Genomic DNA, 27,503 nt, shown 5'->3' with positions numbered 1-27,503 from the left:
TTTCAACAAAGAACTAACATCTGTGGATAAAAAAAATTATATCCAATACATTCTTTTACTCTTCCCCAAATGCAACTCTATGCAAGACCTTTGGAAATATGTGATTATTTGGGAGATTAATCACATGTGAAAAGCAATCTTTGAGAGGAAAAAAAAACACCATTTCAATACAAGGATTTTTTAAAGTTGAAAATCTCTCAAAAATATTATAAATTCAAGTCAGAATTATACAAAGCTGTGAATCACCATTATCACTGGATCTGGTGAATTCTAAAAGCTAATTCATTTTCAAAGTGGCAGAGAAAATGCTTTGTATTTTTAATACATTTTCTTGTCTGTCAATTTGCCATTAATGGTTAATTCTTAGTTGCAGATATTTACTCAAGAAACAGTGCTTCATATTTCCTGACTTTTCCTTCACAGGTTCATGCCTTGATAATGAGCTATTGTCATAATTCACTATGCTAAATCAAAAGTATTAATTTTAATGGATTACTACAGGTTGAACCAAATAGTGCATTGTTTTCTGTAATGTAAGTTATGTTAAGTAATCTATAGGAAGCGAACATGCTATATTCAATGGTTAAAAAAAAAACAGCAAAGGATTCAATTCAGGATTTACTATGACTTGTAGAAAGATAATTTTAATATAAAACCAGAAAGTCAATATGAAGAAATGAGGAAATGGGAACTTAAAAACCATCGACTTCACTGGTATCCCATTCTAACATAGAGTATACTGTGACCAATTATAACAATCAACATTTCCAATTCTGGAAAACATTTTTAAAGATATTTAGTTAAAAAGTTAACTCTTTGAGAATGACTTGTTGGTTTCTTTTTCTGCTTACTGACAAAAATTTAAATCAAAGATTTCTAAACTCAAATTTGCATGTTTCAGACATAAAAACAAGCATTTCACAGGTATAGAGAGGTGGATATTACACAGATTTAAGAACAAAATTAAAGCCGGGCATGGTGGCTCACAGTGTAATCCTAGCTACTCAGGACTCTGAATTCTGAGGATCGAGGTTCAAAGCCAGCCCAGGCATAAAAGGACCCGAGACTCTTATTTCCAATTAATCTCTAGAAAATGGGAAGTGGGGCTTGACTCAAAGGAAGGGCGGTAGCCTCGAGCTCATGGACAATGCCCAGGCCCAGGATTAGGGCAATTAGCCTTGAGCAGAAGAGCTCAGGGACAGCACTCAGGCCGAGTTCAAGCCCCATGACCCACACTCACACACACACACACACAAAAAAAAAACCAAAAACAAAGAAATAATAAAAAAGAACAAAATTTAAATAAAGCAAAGGAAATAAAATATCCATCCTGAAATTTGTTTTCTCTTTTTTTTTTTTTTTTGCCAGTCCTGGGCTTGAGCTCAGGGCCTGAGGACTGTCTCAAGGCTAGAACTCTGTCACTTGAGCCTCAGCACCACTTCTAGCTTTTTCTAAATATGTGGAACCAGGGAATCGAACCCGGGTCTTCGTGCATGCTAGGCAAGCACTCTACCACTATGACAAACTCCCAGCCCCATCCTGAAATTTTTTATTGTGGGAAAACATGTTAATATCATTTAGTGTATGATACAAAAAACAAAATTAGAATACAAATCTCTATAAATGTCAAATTGCAGTTTACTGCATATGAAAGGCATAATGATAATATTCTGTAATGTCAAGAGACGGTTTACATGAATTTATGGAGTCTAGCAGTGGTAAAGTACATCATGTCTCTTCATTTTTTAATTATTAATTCAATCAGACTTGCTAACTTCAGGACTGAAATTCATCCTCTTTTTGAAGAATTTTTGAAAAGAAAGAATTCAGACTTAAGAAGAGAATGTAGACATGCAATTTGCCTTTATTTTCCAGAACACAAACTTAACAGAAGAGCTAATGGATTCATACATCACATGTCCGTAGCTCTTTCATTTCCAATTCATAGCAATTTCACAGAATTCTTATATAACTCATTAATTGCCTCTCTGATATTTGAATTCAGGCATTTACAATCTGATATTTTGGAGAAGCTCTGTTATGAGTTGAGACTTTCTAGGTCAATTTACTTTGGGTCTTTTTCAAGTTTTCCAATACATATGTGATACTTATGGGTATGCATGGGCACACACACACACACACACACACACACACACACACACATCCATTTACTCTTCGGCTAGTTTATACATTGAGCCCTGATTTTGAAATTTCCTCACTCATTGGATCTACACTATAATAAATGATAGAAGAAAATTAAATAGAGGTCAGCATGCAATTTGGTAGATCATGTAACAATGGCAGATTAGAAACAGAGGGTCCTAGTTTCCTATCTAAAGTCACAACAGAACACCAATCTAAAGAATAAGTATATTGTGGAGATAACACTCATGGCTTCAGATTTTTTTGTTGTTAGAATGAAGATAATAAGCAGTAGGCCACTGGAAACACAAAAATTTATTTAGTAACACATTATATATATAAAAAAGTAGAAGCAAGGCAAGCTAAGAAAGTAATAAGAGGTTTCTTGCATTGTAGGCACAAAGTTGAAAAGTTTTCCTAAAATGACTTTTTTCCAGTCCACAGCTGAAACCATATTTAGCACATACAACAGGCTATTCAGAAAACTAAACTGAGTTAATTAACTTGTATATTACCTCATATTTTTCCAGTTAAAAATCTTTACATTGACTTTTTTAGAATTTTTTCAGAATAGAGTATATTAATAATCTTGTTAGTAACTTTCTTTTCTTTTCTTTTCTTTTTTTTTTTGCCAGTCCTGGGCTTAAGCTCAGGGACTGAGCACTGTCCTTGGATTTTTCTCAAGGCTAGAGCTCTACCACTTTAGCCTTAGTACCACTTCCGGCTTTTTCTAAGTATGTGGTACCGAGGAATCGAACCCGAGTCTTCGTGCATGCTAGGCAAGCACTCTACCACTAGGCCAAAATCCCGGCCCCTCTTGTAGTAACTTTTAAATTTTGAAGTAAAATGATGACATTTGTTCTCTAAGGATAATTTCTTATGCTGTGAACAAATAAAAGGGTTAAAAGTAAAATAATTTGCATGTTAAAATAGAAGTCAATGAGGGAGTGTATGAGAGAAGTCAAAGATGCTAATCTGGAAGCACAATAAGTGATATGAAAAAAGTGGAATGAATTTGAAATATATCTTAAAGTTACACATGCAGTCTGAGATGGATTGATTAGATGCAGGGCAAGAAGATAGGCAAGATTGGATGGTCTCTGAAACATGCACGTAAGATAGCCACTGTGATTTAATAATTGCAGCTATACAGACATTTAGAGACACAGAAACGTAACAGTGAGAATCCATAATAAAATTGGAATGCCCTTGTTTATTGAAATAATAGTTGTCTCTGTTTTCCTTTTTTTCAAGAACTAGAATTTTGAACTCAAGGTCATGTACTTGCTAGGTAAGTGTTCAGTCTCTTGAGGCATGCCCCAAAATCTATTTTAGTCAGTTTTTCAATAAGTTCTTGAACTTCTTTTCCAGGCTGAGTTCAGACTATAATCTACACAGCTTCTATTCATATTTTGTACCACCATGTTCAGATTGTTTGATGAGATAAAGGTGTCACTAATTTCGCTTGACTTCGAATCACAATTCTCCCACCCATGGCCCCCACACCACTGGAATTACAACCGTGTGTCACCACGCCAGTCTAGATGTTATTATTTAAGAAGACGAATTTGCTCTCTGTCATCTGCTTTTTCTTTGTCTATGCTAGCTCTAGTATAGTCCACTTTGTTGTCATCGGTCTGTCTGTCTGTCTGTCTGTCTGTCTGTCTCTCTCTCTCTCTCTCTCTCTCTCTCTCTCTCTCTCTCTCTCTCTCACACACACACACACACACACACACATACATGTACAGACACAATCATTACATCACCACAGCATTTACAACTACTTATAGCCATTGATGCTCAATAAAGGAGTGAGGGTATGTAATAATCTGGGAAAGAAAAATGATATGTTCCCATATGATTACTTTCGGGTAAATATTCTAAGTGGTGATGTAAACAAGTATTTGAAGTATTTGGAAATCTAAAGTACTTAACTATTTCTGGTGTTTCTTTTGAGCATTTGAGGTTTCTTCAGCTGAATGCTACCATGTAAGTTGTTATTTCATTCATAAGTCAGTATGACAGCTGCACTCACTCCTGCCTTAGCCATCTATTAATTTTTATTCCTCCTCTCAGAAGTTCTTGCAACATGATACTCTAAGATAAGCATCCTAGGAAAACAAGGAACATTATGCCAGTGTTACACAAGAATACTATTAATTTGACATTCCCTGGTACATTCTTTTGGTTAATCCAGAACATGATTTTAAGATTATTGTATAGATATCCTCTAATAAAATGTCACAAATTTCTTATAAAAATACTACTTCTTCCATATATGGGGGAAAACCTTCTGAGAAAGAGTCAATGAAATAAAGTAAAATAATAAGACATAGTCGTCAAAAGATGTAAAAAATGAACAGAAACAAATCCATAGCAACTTTAATGGACATCTGGTATGGTTATGGAATTGAAATAATAAAGATGTCTTCAAATGGAAGAGAAACATTTTGCAAACATTGCTATTGTTGAACCCTTCTTCAAGTTAACTGTACTATTATATGATTATTACATACATTCTGATATACATTTATGTATGTGTACATATATATTAAATAATAGTTATTGAAAATAATATGATAAATAAGCAATAATGACCAATTAGTGATTAATAGCACACTAATACCCCTGGATCAATGGACCTCTAGACAAAAGCTACTTTTAAATGAATTCTAAATAAGATTACTTTGAAAAAAAGGTTTTATCTTAGTCTATCAGAAGTAAAACAGGATGTTATGTTGCCTAAGTAGAAATGGATAAATACAAACATTATTCTTACCTTTTATACTTTGAAGTGCAGGGAAAATATTCTTCTATATTTTATGTGACTATATTTCATATAGTCACATACTGTTTAATTTCACTTTTAGAATCTTTACAGTGTATTAATATTTTAAAAGGTTTCATTGATTATTATTGTTTGCCATTTTGAGAATAGTAATAGCCAACTGTAGTAAGGCTAAAAAAGAAGAAAGTAGTGATTATTTATGTTTATTTATTATGGTTTATTGAAAAGGTGATAGAGGAGGGGCAGGGGGAGTTACCGTTATATAAGTAAGGGATAGCAAAACAGTGTTTAAAAACAATTTTCTTAATAATACTTGCCACCCATGGAGGGGAAGCATCTATCTTAATTCAGATACATAAAATGTAAACAAATTTAAGAAATGCTGTATAAAGTTTATTTCAAATTCATGTACCCTAAGATTATCTGGCAATTGTACCTAAAAACAATAAATCTAGGGCCAGGAGTTTGGCCTAGTGTTAGAGTACCTGCCTAGCAGGCAAGAAGACCTGGGTTTGATTCCTTGGTACCACATACATAGAAAAAAAAAAAAGCCAGAAGTGGTTCAAGTGGTAGAGCTCTAGCCTTGTGAAAGTCCAAGAACAGTGCTCAGGCCCTGAGCTCAAGCTCAGGACTGGCAAAAAAAAAAAATCTAGCTCAAATAGCAGATGCATTATTTAAAATATAAAGAGAGCTGATAGTTTTGTATGAAGTATCACCAAATTTCTCCTTTAGCAATTAAAGATTCTGCATATTAGCTGAATCTGAAGAACAGTTTGGATAAGATAATCATAAAGAATTTCAAGATTATCAAGGTTATGGATAAGTACTGGATAATGAACACAATGGCTATGTAGAAACCAAACAATGGCCGATGACTTAAGACTTTAGTGTATAATTTGTAATCTATTTAAAAGGTTTTGTTAGATAATTTGATGTGTTTCTGTGATGAAAAATGGAGATATGGAAACTACAGAGATGCTATTAAGATAAAAATTCTATGAGTACAGGAAACATTGACAAATCCTTGTAGAACTAAAAAATACCATCTCAAAACCAAGAAAAAAAAAGCTGGTGACATTACAATTACTTATTCTTGAAAATAGGTGTTACAGATGAGTTGATGACTTCCTTTGCACATAAGAATTGTTTTTGTACCTATACTTCCTATACACTAAAATAATTTTAAATCTCCTGCTTGGAAATATTTTGTAACATAATGTACAATAATGGACAGTAGCAAAGACATTATTTGAACAGAATAAACATTGAATACTTCCGCAACAACAAAAGGGTTTTTGTGATTTATTGAAAACAAAGGCTTGTTTATGGTTTATATTTATATGGTTTATATGAATATAAATAATCACTCAAGGCTTTTGAGTTTCTTTACTAAAGAATTCAGAATATTGTTTAGATGTTGCTTAAGGCAACTACTTTTTTAAAAAACTGACTGTATTTTTTAATGTTTTACTGTAAATGAAAATTAAAATGTCATGAACGTATGTTTATGAAACAGAAGGCATCCATTGTAGGTTAAAACTGGCTCATTCTGCAGGGGGCACAAGGACCATACTCACAAATGTTCATAGTGAGATTACTGACAGCAGTCATTTACCATCTGAAATTTCACTTTAAAAACAAATTTAAGAGGGCACTGGCTACTGATGAACTTCCAGCCAGGGAATATAGAAGATAAATAATTTACAGGTGACTCAAATCTCTAAAAAAACATAAATTTATAGAAATAAGCCTAAAAGCAGCAATGTCAGGCCATGTTGAAGCATGATCTTGAGAAGCAATCTGCATTTTAGGATGTTTGAACAAACTCTCCTGCTGGATAGTTTCTTTTGAAGGACGTGTTTTTTTGTTTTTTTTTTATTCCTTAGTTTTAGTTTTCTTCAGTTTTGATCTGTCAAACTTCTCCACTTTGGACATGTCTGGATTATCACTCATTTCGATGGAAGCCTGATGACTCCCCCAAAGACATTGCTGAAGGAAAAGAATGTCAAGCTTCATAACTGAAAACGAAGGAAGGAAGGAAGGAAGGAAGGAAGGAAGGAAGGAAGGAAGGAAGGAAGGGAGGGAGGGAGGGAGGGAGGGAGGGAGGGAGGGAGGGAGGGAGGGAGGAAGAAAATGAACTAAACTTCAATATACATTCCTTCCCAAATGCATTTAAGCATACAGTTGCTTAAATATAAAGCTATGCATAAATAAATCAAAATGATAACTCTCAGCAATCTAGAAATAAAACTCAATTTGATTCCTCATCTAAGTCTAATTTTGCTCTGCCAAATTATTCAAAGATCATTGGACAAGTTACATCCTTTTCAATGAGATATTTTAAAGTATTTGGTAAATTAAATTTTATGTATAAAGAGAAATGGCATGAATAATTATTACAGACACGTACATATTTAGAAATATTTTTAGAATAACTTGTTCTATATCATTACTGACATTGTGAGTTATAAAGAAAACTGAAGGAATATATGTTCTCAAGCCTGTCACATAAGAGACAAAGTTTGCATTCTAATAAACTTTATTTGGAATTTACTCCATTACATCGGACTAGAAATGTTATATAGTTTACCCATGTGTACTTCTGCAGCTATTCAAAGCAAAACGCATGACCTTTTTTAAATCTTCATTTACACTATATGAAGAATTCATTTTATTGCAATAGACATTTGCTACCAAATAGAATTGGAATCTATGTGGATTACTTTAGAGCCTTGGATATCAACCTTGTCCCAAGTAAAAATAATTGACAATCCTCAATCCAGACAGCCACAGGCAGGCTCCTTCCCTCAGTGGTGGTCTCATACCTGGCACCATATACCTCCTGCCTTTGCTTCTCCCCATTTGGCTTGGAAGTTCTCCCACAGTACATAGACAAACTAATCAAAACTGTAACAACACTCAGCAATCTAGAAATGAAAACTCGGTTTGACTCCTTATCCAAATATAATAACAATATTTTTTATTTAAATATTATTCCCTTTATTATCTTCAACAATGATCACAAGTGTCATAAAATTTATTGACACAGAAGACTAAATAAATGGACCTCTGTAATCCTCTGAGGACAAGTCAGATGAGCGAGTTTCTCTTATTAGAAGAGCAATGGAGTCTTGGAGCTGCTGTCCTCATGGTGAGGGTCCCAGAACCCCACATTTTGTGATTGTGATGGTTTTGATTTTTCTCCCTCACATCTCAAGCCCAGTTACCATCTGATCTTCTCATCCACAGCAGCCTCAAATTTCCCACTGAACTGAGATCAGTGGTCCCCGCTTAGGCTTTCACCCATGGCTCATGCTACTGGCAGTTAAACCAGGCCCTCCAAGCACTTGCGGGGGCTCTGGGTCTCTCCTGTAGGTGGGGAAGAGAGTCTGACGACTTTCTGCTTTCCAGACTAAGAATTATTGGTTTTTACCTGAGTGGTTCAGATGGACAGACCCTGAGCACCACAATCTCCACTAAGCTGTCCAGCTTAAAATGCAGCAGGCTGTGAGAGGGAGGCCAACTGTAGAGGACAGGCTATACAGACCCTCCCACTTTCCTACTAGGCAGCACCAGGTCTCAGCAGCCTTGTCCCCATGGATTGTTTGGTACTGAGATCAAAATCCAATTCTGTCTTAGCCTTGGGAAGTGACACATCCTCTTCGCTCCCCTCACCTTTGGTGTGAACAGACAGGATGAGAAGCACTCTCCTGACAGGCTTATCGCCTTCTCACACCACCCAGTGTCACACACTGCAGACACAGACAAATCAGCTCATGTGATTGGGGCTGGGCAACCCAAGGGAGATGGTCACCCTATGAAATGCATCAAAAGTTCAGAGAGAAACACCTCCAACAAGGATACCCCTACCCCAACTCAGGAGTTCCTTAAAGACTGGTCCCTGAGCCATGCTGGCACGAGTGACACATTGCCCTGGAATAAAAGGGGCCTAGAAGCCATCTGAGGTTGCCCATCAGGGGTTTCTAGCCCAGCAAGGGCTGGCTTGGATTTCTGCAAGGCTGTGATAGACACCTCTAACTCCATTCCGAAAAAGTTCAAAGGTGAAAACCTTTCCTCCTTTAGCTGTCTGATCCCACAGGAATGATGTCAAATTAGAAAGGATGAAATCTAGAACACAGAGGGAGAACTTCCAAGTCGGATGGTTTGGAGCTTGCCTGTGGATATCTAGATTGAGGAATGTCAACCGATAGAAAACTGTCCCTAAGGTGGAGAGGAGAAAGGTCCGTACAAATCTAAGCCTACAACCCACAAAAATGGTATAACCACATTTGTAACTTAGCAGAAGGTAAGTTATGGAGACAAACTGAAAGCTAGAAGTATATTTCCTCAGAGAGAAGTCTGAGAATCCGTTCTCAAAATTATCACATCAAGAGAGAATAAAAGAGATAGCAACCACTATTCCCTTCTTTCTGAGAAATGTCCATCATAGCATTAGGTTAAAATGGTAATTTTTTTTATTTAGATAAAGGTATTTATTCAGGTAGCTATTTAGATAAAGGTACTTGTTGCCCTTTATTTTTGTGACTTGATTATGAAAATTAATATTTGTGCTTTTGCTCCCAGGTACTTGAGGTATTTAGAAGTGGATTTTAATTTCTGCTCCATAATAACGGGGTCCCCAAATATAACAAACAGTAGTCACTAAAGAATTTTCCTTTCAAAAAAAATGGGTGAGTAATTAAAAAAAAATCACAAACAACAAAACAAAAGCTAAACTTAAAGTGGCCATGTGTGGAAACTAGGGAACTTGGAACTTAAGGCCTGAATTGGGTTTATGAAAATACCCTCTAGGGAGTAGGGTAGCAGGGCAAAGCAACACAGTTTACAGTAGTTACAGTGGTAGGTAGCCTGCAGGCTTTGTTTTTTTCATATATTTTTTATTGTAATTAATAGAAGGGTTACATTATATTCACCAGATAGAAAGTACATTACTTCACAAACATTGATACCCTTTCTCATGTCTTGGTCCCCATTTCCCTCCCCACACCCCTACCCCACAACTTGTTTTCTTCCCTTCCCTATCCAACTTCAAATGACCAAATATGTGTATATAAAATATATCAGATAACAAGGTGAAATACTGTAACAATAGGAGATAACCACGGGACATCAAAAGAGATGACAGATAACATAGTACATTAAGAACAACAATCACTCATTATATGGCTTTTGTCATGGCTTTTAACCTGGAGGTATTTTCATTTAGCATCATTCTATATGGTCTTATGTATCCAGGTTTTGTTCCATTGTAAATCTCTGCTAGGAGAGCCCAAAGTTTCTACTGATTATGACAAATGAGGGAAACCATTGAGCCTATGTTCCTTTGAGTCTGGCTTACTTCACTTAATACCATTTTTTGTAAGTCTTTCCATTTCCATACAAATAGGGCAATGGCGTTCTTTCTGACAGCAGCATAGAATTCCATTGTGTATACATACCACATCTTGTTGATCCACTCATCAACTGAGGGACATCTGGGTTTGTTCCATATCTTTGCTATGGTAAATACTGTTGCAATGAACATCATTGTGCTAGTGGATTTAGTATGTCCTTGTTTCTGGGTGATTGGGTAAATGCCAAGTAATGGAATTGCTGGGTCATAGGGGAGCTCTATGTTTAGTCTTTTGAGGAACTGCCATACTGCTTTTTTACAGTAGTTGAAAGAGTTTGCACGTCCACTAACAGTGTAATAGCAATCCCTTCTGTCTGCATCCATTCCAGCATCTGTTGTTATTAGATTTCTTGATTGTGGTCATTCTAACTGGAGTGAGGTGGAATCTTAGAGTTGTTTTGATTGCATTTCTTTTATGGCCGGAGATGTTGAGCATTTCTTCATGTGTCTATAGACCATTCTTATTTCTTCTTCAGAGAAGACTCTCTTTAAGTCTTTGGTCCATCTTTTAATGGGATGGTTGTTTCTTTGGAGATTAGTTTTTGAGCGGTTCAATTTTTTGAGCTGTTGGTATATTTTAGATATGAGGCCTTTGTCCGTTGTATGGTTAGTGAATATCTCTCACTCTGTAGGCATTCTAATTAATTTGCTAGCTATGTCCTTTGCCATTGTCCCGACCAGCGGGACATCAACTAGAGCCAAGAACCTAAAGGGAGGAATGAAAGGGACAGGAGACACGAAGAAGGCAGCAAGAAAAGCATTCTGATCAAGCTGCAAATATTTTTTTTTTCACACAGGGGTTTATATGCCTCTTCAGGAGAGGCAAGAGGGGTTGGGACATGGCTCAGGGTAGGAGATCAGGTGGTAGGATGTTTACATATCAATACAAGCAGGCATGTGTTGCTTAGTGACCTAATTACAAAATGTTGCCCTTAGGGCAAGGAACTATGCAGGCACATTCTTATGCTAAGAATTCAGGGAGGGGGAGGATGTTCTCAACAGCCATACAGAAGCTCTGCAGTTTAATGCCTTCCCACTTATCCAGACTTTCTCTGATTTATTGTGTTTCTTGGCTCTTATTAAGAAAATTTCGACCTGTGCCAAGGAGGCCTACTGTATCTCCTATTCCTTCTTGTAAAGTTTTCAGTGTGTCGGCTTTTACCTGGAGGTCTTTGATCCATTTGGAGTTAATCCTGGTGCAGGATGACAAAGAAGGATCCAACTTTAGTTTTCTGCATGTGATTAACCAGTTCTGCCAGCACCACTTGTTCAAGAGACTGTCTTTCTTCCATTCTATTTTTCTTTGCTCCCTTATCAAAGATTAGGTGGCCATAGGTCTTTGGGTTAATACCTGGGTCCTCAGTTCTATTCCATTGGTCTTCAGACCTGTGCTTGTGCTCTTCAAGCTGTTTTGGTCACTATAGATTTGTATTAGGGTCTAAAGTTTGGTATTGAAATTCCTTCTGCGCTGTTCTTTGTGCTAAGAAATGGTTTTGCTATATGGGGTCTTTTATTATTCCATATAAAATTTTGGATTGCCTCTTCTATTTCTTTAAAGATTGACATTGGGATATTGATGGGTATTGCGTTGAATTTGTAGATAGCCCTTGGCAAGAATGCCATTTTTATGATGTTAATTCTTCTAATCCAGGAGCATTGGAGGTTTTTCCATTTCCTCACTTCTGATTTAATTTCCTTTTTCAGTGTTTTAAAGTTGTCATCAAAAAGGTCCTTTACATTCTTAGTTAAGCTAATTCCTAGGTACTTTATTTTCTTTGAGGCTATTGCAAAAGGAGTTGCTTTCCTGATTGTTGCCTCGTTCCTCTCATCGTTGGCATAAAGGGAGACAGTTGATTTTTGAGGGTTAATTTCATACCCTGCTACCTTGCCAAAGTTTTGAATCAACTTAAGCAGCTTGGGATTGGAGTCCATAGGGTTCTTTAAATACAGCATCATGTTGAAAGACCCGCGGAGACCCGCACCCAAGGACGCACACAGGGACCACTGGATGCAATAGGCAAGAGGATTTTATTCGGGCATATGCTCAGGCTTCTCAGGTACACGTGACCTCGAGATCCGTGAGGTTCGGGTCAGTGGCTGAGAGCCCCGATCTGTCTCGGGAGTGACTTTTTATACAGTTCTACAGTCCGTCATAACAGAGTCCACGCTTTTACAGCCAATAAGTTTGAAGTATTACAACCAGGTCTGCAGGCAGGCAGCCAATCCTTGTGAAACAAATTATACATTTTGACCAATTATCATTTAGATAGAGTACAATAGAGTGTATGTGCTGAGTTACACATCTCCGGCCCCTGGTATGGGAAAACAACCCTAATTTAGTTAACACATGTTGTTTATTCTTTTCAAGGTGGCCCAGGATGCTGGTTAGCTGCAGGATTCAGATAACAGGCCATGGGCAGTTGCCCTTTGCCCTAATCCCAGGCCTCAAGGAGGAGGAGGGGTCTTCCAAGCAACCTCCCAGGGAAAGTGTTACATGGCGGGGTTTACAGAGGCCAGAAACAGCTTGGTCAGGCACAGAAGTCTGCTCCTTAACTATATGGGTTAGCAGGGTCTTCGCTCTGAGTAGCACATTCCAATGGGCCCGGGTCCTGGGGAAAATGTCCCTTGTCCTGTTATAGAATTAGCTCCTTTCAAGGCCTGGATGGTACTACTGCCGGCTAGTTGTTGATTACAGATAGCAGAGCAAACGGGACGTTACCGATAACAGAACAAGCAGGACGTGGGCTAAGCTTGTAAAAACTACTACCATGGGGAAGGGGCAGGGTCGGGTTTTACACAAGTTCCTGCCCAGTTACACCCACCTGATGGGTGTAAATCTGTGACATTTGCCTTTGAGGAGACTGTGTAAACCCTGACTGTCAGCCTCTCCCCTGCACCTCACAGCATCACTGCTTTGAGGTGTGAGTGAACAAGTTGCTTGCCGGCTCCCTTAATCTATGGCCAACTTGCCACCGTTCCTTAGTTAGCAAAAGCATGAGTTAAACTTTAAGATGACAGCACTATGGTTCTGACCTGGGGTCTCTCAATGTCATCTGCAAAGAGGGAAAGTTTCACTTCCTCTTTCCCTATTTGGTTCCCCTTTATGCTTGCTTCTTGCCTTATTGCTCTGGCTAGGAATTCTAATACTATGTTAAAGAGGAGAGGAGAGAGTGGGCACCCTTGTCTTATTCCTGATTTTAGAGGGAATGGCTTTAGCTTTTCGCCATTAAGTATAATACTAGCTGTGGGTTTATCATACACAGCCTTTATTATACTGAGGAATGTTCACGTGTTTTTGTTTTTGTTTTATAAAACTAACTAAAATTTATCCTGTACATCTAATTATAACCAGAAAGATGTCTAAGAGGTACAGCTTTAAGAAAAGATCCAGAAGCTTCAAGAACATCTAATTTACCTTAGGAGATCTGAGATTCTCTCAACTACATTCAACATATGTTCAGTAAGGAAAGAAGGTACCTTGCCTCTTATGGAATTTTCTGGATGAGATTGGAGCCATCCCTTCACTAAGAAAAATAACAGTCAAAGAAGCAACAGCAATAAGAGGTCAAAGTCACCAGATGTCCAATAAATCAATAGCATGGAAATCAGAATCAATTCCAAAATCTAGGAACATGTGTGTCAATCAGTTCAAAGAAATGAGCCATGTGATTGGCTTCTGCAGTGGCTGATGGAGACTATCTTAAAAATGTAGTTTCAACCTCATTTCTGTTGTTTGAGTAGAGTGATTATCAAAGGAAAAAAAACATTAAATTAGAAAGTAAGGTAGGAAAAACTATTCTGAGTTAAATATTAGATAAAGTGATGGAAGATCTGAGCAGACTGTGTTAAATGGATCTGAGAGAAATTCACATAACATCTTTAAAGCTTCATGTATATTGGTAATAAATGGCTACTGAAAATGAAAGCAAATTATATAATCTATAGTGATGAAAATTAGCTAGTCATAATAAATATATGAGTAAAAATGCATTCCACACAGGAGCAAAATCTCACATTAATGCTTCAAAATACCATATGGTTTCTACATCTGTAAGAATGTAGGATCACATAATGATTACAACTCTATGTAAAGGTCTATATGTCTTTGTGCACAAAAATATCCATGAGAAGAAAGCAGAATCAGCTGAGTATCTATATCTATATGTATATACACATATATGCATATATATATATGTCCAATACAGAGATTCAAATTCAATTGGGCTATGATTGTTCCGCAAGGATTCCAATGTAAGTTCAGAACAAGAAGCAAAGGATTAAATCACTGCATACTTTAAACTCAAGAAGTGAGTATGTTTTCACAATCATAGCCATAGCATGTTATTATAAGCTATGTGGGAAATGTAGAAGTTGATGTTACATCTATAAAAAACATTTAAATATGTTCAGAGTAATTTTCTGTTCAAGTTTCTTGTTTAATGACAGATATTTGGATAAGTATCTTTATTGTAATTTAAATAATATTTGCATGAATTATTTATACTTATGTAGCTATTCTGTCTGTAGAAGAATTTACTTATAGAATCAAAGACTTTAGAGTCTTTATTTAGAAATAAATATAAGCAATAGAACAAAGTTGAAACTTGCACATAAAATTTCTATTGCATGTTTTGCCTTTCTCTTACTATTGTTCTCTCTCAAATATAATTTTATCAAAATCAATTTATAATAACTAATTGAAGCCCAATTATACAATACTTAAGTATAGTAATATTAAAAGATAGTGCCCAGAAAGTAATAAAAATAGTTATTTTATATGTCAATATTCTCTATTATTCACATTTTGTATATCACAATTATAACTACAATGATAAATAATAACTATTATAATTAACTTAAGACTGAATCATTTACTCATTTTTTAAATTATTGATACTCTATTTTCTTTTTTTTTTTGCCAGTCCTGGGGCTTGAACTCAGGGCCTGAGCACTGTCCGTGGGCTTTCCTCAAAGCTAGTGCTCTACCACTTGAGCCATAACAGCACTTCCAGCTTTCTACTATGTATTTGGTACCGAGGGATCGAACCTGGGTCTTCGTGCATGCTAGGCAAGCACTCTTCCACTCGGCTAAACTCCTGGCCTCTAATAATCTATTTTTATTATGATGATTCATTTATCGCATGACCTAGTATTAGTGGTTTGGAAAGTTTCCCTCTGCTGGAATGATATTCAGATTTCCTTGGGATGAGGAGTATCGGTCATCTTTATTACATAATGACTTGCATGAAAGTTTGTTTTCTATTTTTCATCTTGGTTTTATTTCTCCTATGGATTTTGGAATGAAATTAAGAAAAGTGAATTGCTGTTCTCATTTCCTCACATCAAATATAGTATATACCCAATGGAGTTCTATGCTTCCATCTGAAAGAATGGAATTTTCCCATTCATATGGAAATAAAGACTTGGAAAAATTTATCATGTGAAGTAAGACAGACTCAAGGAAACACAGGCTGCATGATTTCCTTCAGTTGTGATATCTAGGATGTGTCTATAAATCTACAAATAAACCCAGTGGATAGTAAAAGACAAATAATTACACTTGGACATGATTCATTAAACAGAACTCTGAACATTCACACAGATAGAGGATGTTATTAAGAGAGGACCACAAGGGCTTAATGGCTATGTGAATAGGTTCAGAAAAAATGATGCCTCTCGGACTAAACTCCAAGAAATGGAAAACAAGTGGACTCTTTTAGTTATTTTTTCCTTAGGAGTATTCCCTTTTGTCATTGTTTTTTTATTTCTGTACCGTTTGTCTTACATATACATTAATCTGATTTGTGAAAGGGAAGAGGAAACACAGTAATGGTAAGACAAAGGGTGAGCGAATTCATCAATGATTCTCACTGGACACTAGGTTGGAAAAGAACTACACAACTTCGGATGAGGGAGATGGGGAGGGAAATAACTCGGAGAAAGGGAGGGAGGGGGTGACGCTATTCAGAGAGAAATGTACTTATTACCTGACTTATGTAGCTGCAAATCCCCTGTACATTACATTTACTATATCATTTACATTTTAAAAGTGCGTAATTGAAACTCACAGCATAGAATTTGTCCTTGTGAATGTTAACTATGATATTTAATTGGATATAGTAACCATTAACTTTTCCCACAGCAAAATTTCTTTTTCCTTCCTCTGCAACCTACTTTTTCCTCCATCATAATCATTATCACTATCATTTTCATTATTATCTCAAAGCAGTTGTATTAGAGTGTTTCAATTTAACATGTTCATTTGTGTAGACACAGCATTGTGAGCACAGTCACAGGTTCTAACATTTCTTTGTCCTCCCATCTATTTCCCAGCAATTCTCTCCCTACTCATGCAGTTTCCTGGTTTCCTGGTTCCATTCTTGCTCTCTCTCTCTCTCTCTCTCTCTCTCTCTCTCTCTCTCTCTCTCTCTCTCTCTCACACACACACACACACACACACACACACACACACATATATGTTTAGACTTAGAACTCTTTTAAACCTCTAATCCTCTTTCCACCTATACATTCCTTTCCCATTAGCCAGCAACCATCCCCCAACGAGTTTCATGTTTAAGTTATTTGTTAACTGCCTATTGTTCAGGGAGTTTATACATTGGAACTACTCCACATATACTATTTCAACCAGTTTGATTACACACACAAACACACACACACACACACACACACACACACACACACACACACACACACGGCCCTAAATGTGTTTTCAGGTATGTTTATATTTCAGGTCTTATGTCTTACATGGAAGAGAAAATATGTGCACCTTTTCTCTCTCATTGCAGGAAATTTACTAGGTGAGAGCAAAAACAAAACAATAAAACCATAAAGAGCTAAAGTATCAAAGGGCATAGGACACAAAAACTCCTAATACTAGTAGGCCAAGACAAACATAAGTTGACCAACCACAACCAAAATATTAGATTACAACCTAAATTAGAAGACAAATATCAATGTGCCAATACGGATATAAATAGTGATTGAATGACCAGATAAAGAGAGGACAGTAGATACATGTGCTGTTCAGACTAATCCAAGGGATTTTTCATATAGAAATACTCTTCTCAAGGAGATGGGAAACAATCCTACTTATTTGTTGTCTTTACACAATTCTGTGATTGCTAAAGAAAAACCCATGTTAAGACATTTTTTCCACAAACCTATGCACAACTTAATAGTCTTTGCATAATTTTTCTACCAATGAAATTTAATTTTAAATACACTATTAATTCAAATGTGTGCAAATATTTGCCTTTAAAAAGAAAATGAATATTTCTGGAGGTACCAATTAAATACTTATAAAACAAAGGTCAGTTTGTATATTTTTATTTCCCTGAAAACAACTTACAAACATTAGGGAATTTAAAAATACTTAACAAACATAATAAGAAGACCAATGTATCAATGTATTTATATGTAAAATAGTGAAAAATAAAAAATACTAAAACATTGTTTACTTTGGGAGTTTTTTCATGGTGGAATTTTCCTCATAATAGAAACATCTAAAGAAATTGTCATTAAACAAGTGAATTGTATTTCTTTTCTAAATTATATGAGTAACTAATACTAGTATGATGAAATTCTCCCTTCCCCCCCTTCCCCCCCGTAGGTCGTGGGGCTTGAATTCTGGGCCTGGGCACTGTCCCTGAGCTCTGCAGCTCAAGGCTACCACCCTACCCCTGGAGTCAAAGCACCACCTCCCTAAATTCTTTTAAACACTAGGCGAGCACTCAAATTCTAGAGGAAAAAGAATAGAACTTAAAATAGGATTTGAGGCCAATTTAAATTTTTTGTTGTTGTTTTTTTGTTGATGTCTCCTTATTTAATGTTTATGTTTTATTTTAAAGTTCAGTTTACTAAAATATTAATGTCATTGATATTCTCCTAGAAAACATAAAATATAATGTTCTATACTGCTATTTTCTCAATTTTTAATTACTTTACTAGTACAATAAATGAATTACACTAAAGGATTTGAGCAGAAAGAAAGTTTATTATCTTTCACTAATACTCCATTAAAATTATTCTGTGTGGTAGATTTCATCACTGTGAAATAAAACCTCAGGCAAATTTAATAGCTGCTTCAGATAATAAAATAATAGATCATATTTTCCATATACAAAAATTTCCAAAGCAATAGGTCATCAAAACAACCAATTTTCATGGAGCTTATTTCCCCTTTTCATCTGATTGGACAAAGAAATGTGCTGGTGGAAAGTATCATATACTTGGTTTCTTCTCTCTTACTTCCATCATCTCATTGCTTCCATCATATTCTAGATGATGTTTAAGGCTCTATAAATTTGAAATGTGGAGAATCCAGAAATAATTGAAAATGAGGGTTGACTGCATTTGCTTCTGTCTAACCATGCATTGCACTGTGGGAAGTTAACCCCCTGCATTCCTTGAAATCTCTCAAGTTTAAGTGGAAATCACTAAATTGTAAGATTTCTTTTTCCTTAGCGCTGTTATTGATTCTGGTATTTCTGTTGGAAGAACACTCTTTTAGGCATTGTTGTGTTCCAGGCAAGGCAGTCGGGTTCTGTTCTATGCATCCCTCAACTGGCATTTCCACAACTCACAGATCTTTCGGGTCACCAAATCCTATCCTTATGGTCCATTCTGGAATCAGCCATTCCAAAGGTAACCAGTCAAATAAGTTGCATTCAGAGCTTTCAGCAACAGGCCAGGGTGTTCTAAAGTAGGTGCTAAGGAATATGGAGTGATCTCTCCTTTCAGGTCTTATGGTGGGAACAGAAGAATGAGTAACAAGTGAGCAACTCTCTGTGAAAGACTAAGATGGGAAGAAGATATTTTGATTTACATTTGAATAGATCCTGAAGAAATGATTTGAGATTTTGCTCTATGAAATTCAGTATAATGGAACATTTTCAGTTATGTCTGAAATTTTTTCATATACAATAGAAAATACAGAGCCATGTATGTATATGCAATGGCATTCCTGAAGTTCTACAAGGTTTAAAAATATATTGTACATTTAGACCATTCACATAGTGTATTAAATCAAATGTTCCTAGCATGAAGGAATGTTCTTTTATTGTGAAACCAACTTCACTTTACAAATTATTAAGTATACTTGTCAAAGGATTTGTCCCTCCTCAACATCTGTAAAATAATTAAATTTTTATTTTGACCGTTTTTAAAGTTTATGTGACTCACTACGTGGAACTTGATTGCTTTTGGGGGGGGGGGAGGGATATGGGGCTTGAACACAGCCAGAGAATGTTCCTGAGCTCTTCAGCTCAAGGCTACAGCCCTACCCTTGAACCAAGCCCCACTTCCCATTTTCTAGGGGTTAATTGGAGATAAGAGTCTCAAGTCCTTTTTTGCCCAGGCTGGCTTTGAACCTTGATCCTCAGAACTCAGCCTCTTGAGTAGCTAGGATTACAGGCATGAGCTACTGTGCCTGGCCTTTACTATTCCTTTTCTAATTGCTAATATTAAGTATATGCACATTTATGAGTATGCAAGTATACAGACCATTATGGAAACTTTAGTTTTTGCTACTAAATTCCTGGGTAGTTGTAGTACATAATCAAAGTAACTGGAGCCGGCAGAAGAATTGAGAAGCCTTGGACTATTTTGATCTTCAATACAACATTGAAATAGTGAAATTAAACTCAAAAAGACAGAGGAAAGGACAGCAAGCACTCAGCCCTGAAAAAAAAAAACTCTATAAGGTCTTGGGAAGTTTGAACTGGCTTTGAAATTCCTGGAATATCTGTAGTAAACCCAGGATACTATGAGAAAGGGAAGAGATAAAGGGAATTATCTCAGCTGCATTGTACAGCTAAGTGCACTCACAAATAAAATCTTGATTTCATAATAAAGAAATACTTTGTACATTTTTTTCAAATGTTAGGCTTTTTAATGTGACATCTGTGCCAGGGTAACCACACAGAAGCTAAATTTAAATGAGTCATATTCTATATTGATCCCAGAACATTGCATGAATATATTTTTATGAAATGAACAGGTATGAATGTACCTGAACAAATAAATCCTTCATTGCTTCTTTCCCTATAAACATTTGATATTGATTTTGTCAGGTAGTATTTTGACAAGTATGTATATATCTATTTTTTTTATAAATTAAAAGAAACAAAAGAATATTTTAACCTTTTCTTTTGTCTGTAGGTGACATTTTTTTAAGAGAAATTTTGTGAAATCGCGTGTCACTTAATGTTGGTTTTCTGAGCCTATGAGGAGCTTTTGAACATCTGATTTTAGATTGCTCTAACTAGGGCCCAATGTAATCAATCAAAGAGGGAACTGATTCGACCTTTGTGATGAAAGAGGAAAAAAAGCTAGGTCTTATTCTTTCTAGATTCTAACAGATATATAATGAAATAGAGTTATAAAAGCTTCCTATTTATTTCTATGCCTATACGTGTTGAATCAGACTCCTCTTCAGTTGATTGAAGAGCAGCTATGGAAAGGAGGCCAATTGCAAAGAATTTTCTTCTCTGCTAAAAGTGCTCTGTGAGCTAGTCTGTTCTGTACCTTCAGACCATAATCAAGATTTAAATAAATTATTATCTCATTCAGTCTCTTGTCTTTTCCTTTTCTCTTTCTCAATGGTACATCTTTGGTTTATTTTTAAAATGTGGAATTCTACTATCTGTTTGCTTATAATATGCATTAAAAATAGAGACTATTTCATAAATATGTTGCACATTTCATTTTCTGGATGAGCATTAAGAATTATCATTTATGACAAAAGTGATTTAGTAAAAACTAAAAAACTTTATCATCATTCTATTATGACAATACATAGTAAAAGGAGAACTCTCCTCTACTTATTACTTTCTCCTTGCATTTATTTTTCTCATACATGCTCTTTATTTACAAATTGATCTATATTGCATGTATTTTCAAGCAGCCACTATCTTAGCAGCTATCTTAACAGTTTTATAGAAAGCACCCAGATATTCAGGAGCTTACAAAATTGGTAATAGAAGATATACATTACACAGGATTGGATTTACATGTTAAAGATACCATACATTGCCACACAAAATATTTCTCTTAACTAGCTCTGCCATAAGCCAAATTATGAGCCAATTTGTCTTCTCCTTAGTGAGAAACATCCAGTAGAGACTTCCTAGATAGGCAATTTTTTTTCTTGCATTTCATGGCAAGAATACCATAACTCACTGTGTCAATAAGGTCCTCTAATAAAATGTTCTGATGTTTAACACTATTTTTTTTCCTAACATAATGTAGCTATCTTTATTCCTGGATGGTAAGAGTTGCACTTCTTGGAAATTTTCCTGCCAAAACCACTGAGGCAACTCCAATTAAAAGTTTGGACTTTACAAAAAAAGTTGTCTTAAGCTAATATTATTCATAATATGGATGGAATTTTGCACAGGGCTACTTCAATATTTACAATATTTACAAAGCTAATGTGCTGAAAACCTTATCCCAGGAAAAGGATGTAAGTTAAAAGTGCAATTGTTCTACTTAAGCTAATACATTGTAGGTTAGTAACCATACACTGTAAGTTACATTTTTGACTTAAATCTCTAACTATGTGGGAGCTGTGGCACCATTTTGCTTCCTGATATTATCATTCTGCATATTGTTCCTTGGGAAAAGATTAAAATAAAAAACCCAGTTTCTAATGAATGCGTCCTGTTTCCACATCAACACAGTCAAGAACTCTCTGTACATCATTTAAGTATTAAAATGAGTAGTTATCAGAACAGTTGATTATGTGCAAGACACTTGTTTCAAGAGAAAGCTGCATGTGACACTTGTGGCCCACTGGAGAGATTAATTCCGTGAGCAATATATTTGTTTCAATTTGAGCAAACAGTCCTGACATTAATGTTTCGTTGGTTGCTTCCTATGGCTTTCCACTAGATAAAGGTAAATGAGAGTGAATGAGAGTTTTTTTTTTTATCACACCTACTTAAGCTCCTCTTGCATGATAGAAAAAGTTTGTAGTATTTGGCATATAAAAATGATTCCTGGTGTTGACAGTACTTTACTTGATTTAATATTTATGTTTTTTCTGCTTAATTTAATTTTCTGATTTAAGAGTCACTGTAAATTAATTCATAATTCTCATGTCCTTGTGGACTTTGATATATTAGAATAAGCCCTTACTAGTGTTGATTGCATATTGAGAAAGGATTAAGATGACTTTGGTCTTATGGTTGGCTGTTGAGATGTTAGGCAAGATGATGAAACAAAATGGTGTCTTCAAAAACACTATCACAATCATTAATGAGCTAATTCTATGAAGTGTGAACTTACCTTATTAAATTGTTAGAGATGTTGAATTACTTCTAGAATATCAAAAAGTGATGTTTCTACAAGAAAATAAAAACACTTCAACATGATAAAAAAAAACCATAAAATGATACAAAGCATTTTCTTCTACAATGAAAAAAAAATGCTTTTTAGCACTCTAGGGACAGCCATGAGAACATGCTAAGTCATGTGAGCACAGAGAATCATAGCTGAAAATGTTGTGGTTGGTAATGGTGAAATAAATAAAAAGCAGAAGAATGAGCAAGAGAGAGATTTAAGAATGAAAAGAATCAGGTGCTGAAGCAGTATTGATTTTATGAGCTGAAATGAGATAAGACTTCCTGGAAGATTACTCAGAGCAAAAATACGTTGGAATGTTTATGCAAACCCAGTGTAATACTACACCACACAATGAATTCAGTGAATTCTTTTTTTACATAGGTAAGTGATGGCTATATTATACACAGACACTCGACAAAGGCAAAGGTTTTATGCAAACAATGAAATAGGACATGCTCCAAGTTCAAGAATATCTCCAAACAGACAGTTATTTAAAATCAACAAAGACTTCAGTAAACACCTTTTCTTTTTCATTGCTTTTGTCTCTGTGATATCATACTTATAATTGGAATGCTTTAGATATTTGAATAGTCTTTAAAACTTCTGCAAACCACCCTCAGAGCAGGAACTCAAATCTTAGGAACTCAAATCTTAATGGCTTTAAGCAAATCAGAAGATAGTAACACACACACACACACACACACACACACACACTTAGATGATTACACTCTGAATATTTTTAAAGTCATTATTTTGGGGGGTTATACTCCCAAATACTACCCTAAAGGCAGAAAAAAATTGATAAATTGCTTTTGGTTATTCACATCTGTGTCTTGTTTGTGTACTGCATGGTATAAAAGAGTAAAATTTAACAATAGTACATCAGCTAGTAAAAGACTGAATTTTTATCAGTCAAACTGGTTTCAAATAAATATTTCTTAAACATTATTTAAATAATGTAAAGAAAAGCAGTCATAAATTGAGGCAATGAACTTGGATTCTTATGAACAGGCATAGATTCTGTGGGCTTCTCTAGTTTGAGCTTGCATAGTTAGGCAATTCATAGATCTGTAAGAGCTTAGTTTTACTTATGCATTTTATTTTACATTTATTATCCATAAAATCATAGATGATCATTATAACTAACGAGACTGTCAATATGCTATTATCCTAATCTCTTGGAAATCTTCAAATAGGAGATAAAATATATAATAATGTTTCCTTCTTCTGTGTGACTAATAGATTCTGACATTTTATTAAAGGCTAGTGAGCCAGGATTCCTTCAACATTTTATGAGAGATGAGCTCCAAATACTGTCAGAAATGAGAAGAATTATCTAACAAATCACTTAGTAAAAATCCTTTTAGTTATAGATATTGCTGAAATTCTCAACTTTTAAAAGTTTCTTTACATAGAACATGGAGAAATTTATCCTTTTTTAAAAGTCAAATGAAGCCAAAAAGAATTGCTATTTAATTTCCCAAGGTCTTTGAATTTTACACAAGGCAAGTCAAAGGGAGAAAAATGTTCATTGATGTGGATGCAGGAACATATTTTTACAATATTATATCTGCTTTTAAACATTTATTTTTAAATTTATTTTTATTATTATTTTATAGTTGATTAGAAAAAGAGGGGTTACAGGGCTGGGAGCAATGGCAGAGTGCTCACCTACAGAGAGGTTACAGTTACATGAATCATGTAATGAGTCAACTTTTTTTGAGCCTCGTCTCTCCTTCCTTCAGTCTCTCCCATTTTTTTTCCCTCCTGTAATTTTCCACATAGTATAGAGTGAGTCCCACTGTTATATTTTTTCATCCTTTGTTCCATCCTTTCTGTAACCTACTTACCCTCCCAACTACAAACAAAAAGACAAAAGGAAAAGGAATCAAAAGCAGCAACAATAGCAACTAATAAATATCTCTTGTTTCCTTTTCTTGGAGTTTGTTTCATCAAACATTGTTTTATATGATCATATGCAAGAACAATTGTTATGTGTTTTCTTCCTATTCCTTTTGAAATAAAATCTGGTAGCATTTGGGGTGCTTGGGGTAAGTCCTTGTCATGGGAATATTTTATCAGTCTGGTCAACAAAGGGAAAGTCTGAATATTGTTTGGCAACTGCATTTGACAATGAATAAGCTCTGTGTAAGTCCTTTGAGATGGTGGTTTGCAGAATCATGAAGAGATCTAACTCGTCAAGGAAAAACATTCCAAGGGCTAATCAACCATCAAATCACATGTACAAAAGAACAATGAGCAGCTTTCTTCTAAGACCTGTCTGCTCAGTTCTATAGCAAAGTACTCAATTTCTAAGTGCTAGACTTTTACTCTTTCTTTTCATTTTCCAAAATAATAGGTGCATATGTGTGTACAAGAAGTATTATATATTGTCAATACTCTTTTTTTCTTTTAACAACAAAGGTTGACACATCTCTTACAATTTATGAACCCAAATTGATACATTATTATTTTACTAAAATGTATGTTTCATTGCTTTTTTTTGGTTTTCCTCTAATGTCACCATTTATAAATTTTTGTGTATAACACCTTGAAATTGAAAACCACCAAAAAGCCCTTCAGAGTGTGAATAAATAAACCAACTCTGTTAAATTCACACTGTGAACTCCTGCTCAAAATAAGGAAGTAAGCCATTTGTACACTCAAGGGTATGGATGAGTAGCCAAGGCCCTGCACCAGGTGGAAAAAACATCATCTCACCATCATCTCATGATGTTCACTTACCGTTCGTTACATATAATTTCTGAAAATAACAATCCTAAACATGGAAAGCAGGTGGGTGGTTCCCAAATGTTGATATTTTCCAACAGCAATAATTTAGGATCATCTATGGTTCAGATAACATGTTAACAAGTGGGCATGAATGCATAAACAAATTGTCAATGGCTTAAATTATGAAAACAACTCATAGCAAATAAGATGACTCTACCACATACATCCCTCCATGCACAAGACCATGTACCACTTGAAAGCAAAGATAACTTTTGAAAAATGGTCATTAAGAAATCTTGTAAGCTTTCTAATTTCAGTAGGATGAAGTATCTCGTGCCTGTAATCCTAGTTCCTCAGAAGGTGGGTACTGTTTGCCAGACTGGGCAAACATAGTTAGTAAGACATTATCTCAGTAAATCATTAGCTGAATGTGGTGATCCACATTGTAATCCCAAATGTGCCTGAAGCAAGTGCAGGAGGATCATGATCCCAAGCTAGATGTCATTTTTATTTTGATAATGAAACACTGTCTGAAAAATAAGTGAAGCAAAAAAGTGCTGGCTGCATGGTTCAAATGGCAGAACTGTACAGGCCCTGGATGACAGTTTTTAATTGGTGAATGACATACAACACTGAGCTTATGTCAAGGTAAGGAATTATGTGAAAGTATTTTTGGTAGGCAAACTGAGAGTAAGTTTGGACTTGTAGTTTCTGAAAAGGCAGTCTTTAATTTTAGATTAAGCACATTGTGGTCAAAATTCAGCTACCCTAAACCTTGAACTAGTCAAAGATGTATTAAGTAGTTTTACTTGAATGTAGGCAGAACAAACATAGAGGTTCTGCTCTAATTATGTGCTCTAGAAACCACAGAAGGACGCAATGAACAGGGTCAAAAGATTATTCCAGGATGAGACTCGAAGCCACTATTGTACTTGAAATGACTCACACAGTATCAGCATTCTCAGTTACTCATCTAATGAGCATCGACTCAAATGAAAGTTTAAGGTGCACCAAATACTGACTAGAAATTTATAAATCATTTAATAAGTCTTGTGTTGTTATATATTCACTATTCTCGTTATATATGTCCTTTAAAACCAAATATTGTCAATGTGTTTTGGCTTCATTTTATTACTATATTAAAAAATTTCTATGCTAATCTGGCATCTATTTAGATAAAGGTATATATGAGAGTTCCTAAATAAACAAATAGCAATATTATAGGAATAAATACATTTATTCATGAAAATACACAATAAAATACAATAAAAGCAATGTTTTTATATTTCCTCATGAAATCCAAAATGTAATTAATAAATGAATATGCTTAAAAGGAGATAAATTTTAATCTGCTGTGAATATGATAAAATACTAATGGTCTGTCAATTTCTCATGACTCCTGTAGTGAGATCAACATTCATTAAAATGTTCAAACTCTATTGACTGTAGAATTTCTCTATGTAGTATTTATTTTCCTGAATTCTGATAAATGAAAAGTAGCACATTATCAATTAAGGTAAAATCATCTTCAGATTCATCTATACATAGTGAAGCATTGTCTTTGAACTTGTAATCGAGTAAATTACTTTGACTGGAATACAATTTCACACAAATGAAAAGCCATCTGTCAATTATATTTCCAAAGCGGGATTCAATAAAAATGTACACTAACATCTCAACTACAGTATTTATAAGTGTGTCAGGCTTACTCTCGCAGAGAGTGTCGCTGAGGTAGTGCTTTTGTTGTCATGGCAGTGAGAGATCATCAGTGCCTGCTGGAAGACCTGTAATTTGTGAACTGAATGACAGGCGGCATTAAAAATGCACTGCAGTGGCCTTTTCTAGGAAAGTTGGAAGCTTGTGGTATGAGTCCTTTTTTCTTCTTTAAGTTGTGTTTTATTTTAGTCTTCACACCAGGTCTGACATTTAGTTTAGGAAGGTATAAAATGAGATCTTCAGGTTTTGAACTTAAAATAAATTCTTCGTGTAATAGAGCAATAAATATTTTATTGTTTTTAAAGGACTCTAGGACTCATTTAAAAAGGATAGGAATTTTTGTCCATT

The sequence above is a fragment of the Megascapheus bottae genome, chromosome 11 (assembly GCF_031878675.1).
Source record: "Megascapheus bottae isolate mThoBot1 chromosome 11, mThoBot2.hap1, whole genome shotgun sequence".
NCBI lineage: Eukaryota > Metazoa > Chordata > Mammalia > Rodentia > Geomyidae > Megascapheus > Megascapheus bottae.
This window is presented reverse-complemented; position numbering follows the sequence as displayed.